Genomic DNA, 5,443 nt, shown 5'->3' with positions numbered 1-5,443 from the left:
TGCAGGCAATGATGATGCTACTTCTGGAAATGAGACTGGGAACAGACACACTAGTTTATTGGCGCCGAAGAAATGGAAAGAAATGGGGCGCCCAACAACCAGCCGGGAGAAGGCACCGTACGAGGGACTCAGCAAGCGGACAATGTTCTGCAGCATATGTCGGCAGCAGGGGCACAAGAGGACTACATGCCTGGACCGGGGAGATGCCCTGAAGCCTGTTTGTAAACCAGCAAGGTGCAAGAATTGTGGGATTGAAGGTCATAGACGAAACAACTGCCAGAAATTGGGTGATTTACGGATGATTGGCTTGTGAGGAGGTGCAGCAGACTATGTACTTAAGACAATAATTCTGTAGAGCTTAATGTGTGCAACTGTAGTTCCATGCTATAGAATTATAGGCACCACCATTTCTGAGCACTATGGTGGTGTATATGCTTCTGAATTTTTGGGCAATAAGTTGGAGTTCATAATTGGAAAACATAATAAAAATTTACTAAGGTGAAGCATACTGAATTTTGAAGCACTACGGTAGTGTCTACATTTCTGAATTTTTAGGCAATAAGTTGGAGTCCATAATTGGAAAATATAATAAAAATGTACTGAGGTGAAGCATACTGAATTTTGAAGCACTACAGTAGTGTCTACATTTCTGAATTTTTGGGCAATTTGTTGATGTCCAAAATTTGAAAATTTTATAATTAAAGTTCTGATTTTCTGAATTTGTAAGCAATATGGTGGTGCATACTGAATTTCTTAGCACGATGGTGGTGCCTATAATTCTATAGCATGGTGCACAGGCAGAGTCCTCTCTCAGAGTCTGACCATTTTTTTGAAATGGGAGTCTGACCATTAGAAACACACTGTTCTTGCTGGATTGCAAAATCAGATCCATCTCAGAAGCTGGATGGAGTATCCGCAGAGGTTAGTCTCTTATGGATCTAATCTCGGTTTAACAAGCGTTGGAAGGAACTTCTTGCTTAAATCTGTAGAATAGGTGCAGGTATCTGATGCATCTGAAAAGTTCACTCAACCAGCCTGACGGAGGAGAACTAGCTGCTAGTTCATCAAGGAGTGTCTGCAGTGGTTGGGCAGGTAAGACTGCGGGAGACGTAGGTTGCTAAGAATCCATAACCTGGTTTTACTACCAAATTGGTTGTGCTGATGACTTGCCTTCAGCGGACGGCGCGTGCAAACGAGGAACTGCAAGCGGAGAAGATAGGGGATGGATGTATATCGCGAGGAAGAAGACGGGTAGACTGGTGGTGGGCGCTGGTCCGCAATAAATGGTTATCAGACGGCGTCAGCTCAGGATCCGCGCTATACCGGCCTAGTTCGCTGGTGCACGTCTGAGCCAAAGCCCACTTAGCTGACGGCGTATCAAGCCCGTTACAAGAGGCATGGGCCCTCATAACTGTTCACCTGGTGATATACGGGAATAATACCTGGGCTTATACCGGATGGATTGGGGATCACGAGGATTGTGGGCGGGTAGGATACCAAGAGCGCCTGTGCTCGGGCACAGAAGATCACTTTCGGTATCTTCGCGATATTAATATATTCTCTTTTTTAAAAAAATAAGGTGTGCATGTGTGCATAGTGTATGTGCGTATATATGAGTGATCACGTTTGTACTGTGTTAAAAAAAACTCTCATTACAGTATAAAAAACATAAAAAGAAAGGACTGTGCTCTGGTCGTTAGCGGCAGATCCGGACGATATCTCCTCTCCCCTAATCACGCATGCACATTGCATGCAAACTTCCCTCGCGTGCACGCACATGTGGACTCTTTGTGTTGGACATAGTTGCATGCAGAAAAAACAAAAAAACTGATGTTACCAAAGATTTCATCTAAAAATAGAATTCCAAATGTTTTGTAGCTCAAACCGTCGCTTCGATTGAAAACTGTTTTCATATAAAAGATTCGTAGCGACGAGATCTACGAAACTAGATCCCATGTTGATACATTTCAATGACTTTTTTTCTGGTAAAAAGTTACCACATGTGCTACATAAGTTATCATGCCTGTGGTGCATAAGTTATCATGTTATTTACATAGAAATTACCCAGACATAAAAAGGTTCCTCCAACCTTCTCTTCACAGAAATTTAATTTACACATATTGGGGAATATGAAAGTCAAGAAATAATTGAATTTGTAAGACATTAGGTTGGACATAATTAAACACGAGGGTATGTGACTAGGGTAGTGGATAACTAACATGCACAATAATGGATAAAACCATAATTCAGTTGGTATGCTTGTGAGAAGCATTTGTACTTCGGTACAAAATCCTATAGATTGTGGCTGGTGAAAATGAGGAACTATATTACATCTTAATGTATTCATAGGGATCTTGTTCATGACACTAGAATGGATATGGCGTAACATATTGATTTATGGAAATACAGAGTTAGAATTGAAGCTGCTGCTCCAGGAAGGGTGCCTTGCCCTGGCTGACCCAGCGCCCTTGAGAAGGCAATACGGGAGTTCGGTGACAAACCATGCAACATTGTAATCGTGCCAGAACTGGGTACAAGCTTCGACAAGCTCGAGGAGGCCTATGATTTTTATTTGCAGGGTAAAGCAGGGGTGGAAACACACTAGATCATGCAGATGTGTGTACCCTGCATCAATAAGACTGCTTCGATCAAAGGACAATGATTGGTACATAGCTGAGCATCGAGAACATCACAACCATTCACTGTCTCCAACATATGGGCAGACAATACACCGGCCTTCCCACAAGCACATTGATACATACAATGGAGATTTGGTGGAGCAGCTGCGTCAGAACAATGTCAATCTAGCCAAAGTGCATAGCATAATAGGAAGCTTTTTTGGTTCAATGGAAAAGGTGCCATTCACGAAAAGAGCTTTGAAAATTTTGTGTGAAAAAATCAGCAGAGAGCAAGCAGAGAATGATGTGAGGAAAACTATGGAGGTTTTTGCAGATCTGGGTTCAAGGGACCCACACTTCACTTATCGTGTGCAGGCAGACAAGGATGGTCGGATAACAACTCTGATGTGGGCAAATGGGAGCATTAGATTGCAGTACACCTTCTTTGGAGACGTTTTTACCTTCGATACAACATACAGAACAAATCTGTACAACATGCCGTTTGGTCTGTTTGTAGGAGTGAATAATCATTTCCAGAGCATCATCTTGGCTGGGGTTTTGGTCCGTGATGAAAAAGTGGAGACTTTTGAGTGGGTTTCCACATAATGCGTTAGGATGATGGCTGGAAGTGCACCAAAGACAATTCTAACATGTCAGAACACATATTTTAGAAAATGTCTGTGTGACAACTGTGTAAAAATGATGTTGTTTTGGCTAATATCATATTTGGTGTTGTGCAGATCAAAACCGTGCGATGGAGGTCGCCATAAAAAATGTGATGCCTCAAACAGCACACTGATGGTGTAAGTGGCACGTGCTGAAAAAGGCGAAGGAATCACTCGGTTCATTGTACACCAAGAAGAGCGAGTTCAGGGCACAGTTCCACAAGGTAGTAAATCACATGCTTGCGATCGATGAATTCGAGGAAGCATGGAAGATACTGGTTGAGAAATGTAATTTAAAGACGCATGACTACATCACTCAACTGTATGAAATAAGACACAAGTGGGCGAAGCCATATTTCAAAGGTGTTTTCTGTGCTAAGATGACAAACACCCAATGCAGTGAAAGTGCAAACCACATGCTGAAGAGCTATGTCCCACCTGGTTGTCTGATGCATATGTTTGTCAAAAAATACATGAGACTACAGTTTGACAGGGAAGCTGAGGAGAACTACGAGGAGAAGCGGACACGAATAGTAAGTCAACGTTTGGTAATTGCCACTAGTTTTGTAGTGCTGACCTCTACGTTTCAGGGTAGAACACTATACAAAGCAAACTTAGCTATTGAAAGACATGCTGGTAAGATATAGACACGTGCTATGTTCGAGCAGTTTGGACATATACTCTATGAGTGCGGTGCATACCAAGTTGAGGAGCTTGAGAAAGGGAAACTGTATCTTGTGATTCATACAGAGGCTGCAAGGAGAGAAAAGTGGTGTAGGGTGTCATATAAGGTAAATGTTCTTGAAGGAGGTGAGGAATTCGATTGCGAGTGTGGGCAATTTGCACACATGGGACTCCTTTGTAGCCATGTTTTGAAGGTATTGTTAGTACACAAATCAAGCATGCGTTGCCAGATACATATATATTCTGTGAAGTATGTGGTAAACTAACTAACCAAATTGAACTGTGCAGGTGATGGATTTCATTCGTATTACAGAGACACCACCGAAACACATTGTGAAGCGATGGACGAGGGATGCGTGTGATGTGCTGCCAGCCCATCTGACTCAATACCAGAGAGATCATGCACACAAAAATACAACCACCAACAGCAGCTGCTATGAGTGGGGGTGCAGGCATCGAGGCAGTGAATGATGATGCTACTTCTGGAAATGAGACTGGGAACAGACACACTAGTTTATTGGCGCCGAAGAAATGGAAAGAAATGGGGCGCCCAACAACCAGCCGGGAGAAGGCACCGTACGAGGGACTCAGCAAGCGGACAATGTTCTGCAGCATATGTCGGCAGCAGGGGCACAAGAGGACTACATGCCTGGACCGGGGAGATGCCCTGAAGCCTGTTTGTAAACCAGCAAGGTGCAAGAATTATGGGATTGAAGGTCACAGACGGAACAACTGCCAGAAATTGGGTGATTTACGGATGATTGGCTTGTGAGGAGGTGCAGCAGACTATGTACTTAAGACAATAATTCTGTAGAGCTTAATGTGTGCAACTGTAGTTCCATGCTATAGAATTATAGGCACTACCATTTCTGAGCACTATGGTGGTGTATATGCTTCTGAATTTTTGGGCAATAAGTTGGAGTTCATAATTGGAAAACATAATAAAAATTTACTAAGGTGAAGCATACTGAATTTTGAAGCACTACGGTAGTGTCTACATTTCTGAATTTTTAGGCAATAAGTTGGAGTCCATAATTGGAAAATATAATAAAAATGTACTGAGGTGAAGCATACTGAATTTTGAAGCACTACAGTAGTGTCTACGTTTCTGAATTTTTGGGCAATTTGTTGATGTCCAGAATTTGAAAATTTTATAATTAAAGTTCTGATTTTCTGAATTTGTAAGCAATATGGTGGTGCATACTGAATTTCTTAGCACGATGGTGGTGCCTATAATTCTATAGCATGGTGCACAGGCAGAGTCCTCTCTCAGAGTCTGACCATTTTTTTTGAAATGGGAGTCTGACCATTAGAAACACACTGTTCTTGCTGGATTGCAAAATCAAATCCATCTCAGAAGCTGGATGGAGTATCCGCAGAGGTTAGTCTCTTATGGATCTAATCTCGGTTTAACAAGCGTTGGAAGGAACTTCTTGCTTAAATCTGTAGAATAGGTGCAGGTATCTGATGCATCTG

The 5,443-nt window shown here is 42.4% G+C and overlaps 2 long non-coding RNA genes across 3 annotated transcripts; both read left to right on the top strand.

Annotated features, from left to right (window-relative positions):
* The first annotated feature begins 828 nt into the window (after window positions 1–828).
* Window positions 829–1,299, top strand: LOC123060348 (uncharacterized). 2 transcript variants are annotated; one of them, XR_006427909.1, is made up of 3 exons: window positions 829–921; window positions 1,001–1,092; window positions 1,177–1,299. It is a non-coding gene; the product is annotated as an uncharacterized lncRNA (long non-coding RNA). The 2 variants fall into 2 exon arrangements; XR_006427910.1 differs by having other exon boundaries at window positions 878–921; window positions 995–1,092.
* A 1,113-nt stretch (window positions 1,300–2,412) lies between these two features.
* LOC123060347 (uncharacterized) lies at window positions 2,413–5,161 on the top strand. Its single transcript, XR_006427908.1, has 3 exons — window positions 2,413–3,270; window positions 3,359–4,161; window positions 4,256–5,161. It is a non-coding gene; the product is annotated as an uncharacterized lncRNA (long non-coding RNA).
* The last annotated feature ends 282 nt before the right edge of the window (window positions 5,162–5,443 follow it).

This window comes from Triticum aestivum, chromosome 3A, assembly GCF_018294505.1.
Source record: "Triticum aestivum cultivar Chinese Spring chromosome 3A, IWGSC CS RefSeq v2.1, whole genome shotgun sequence".
Classification (NCBI taxonomy): domain Eukaryota; kingdom Viridiplantae; phylum Streptophyta; class Magnoliopsida; order Poales; family Poaceae; genus Triticum; species Triticum aestivum.
The sequence above is the reverse complement of the archived record's forward strand: the minus strand, read 5'-3'. Positions and strand labels throughout refer to the sequence as shown.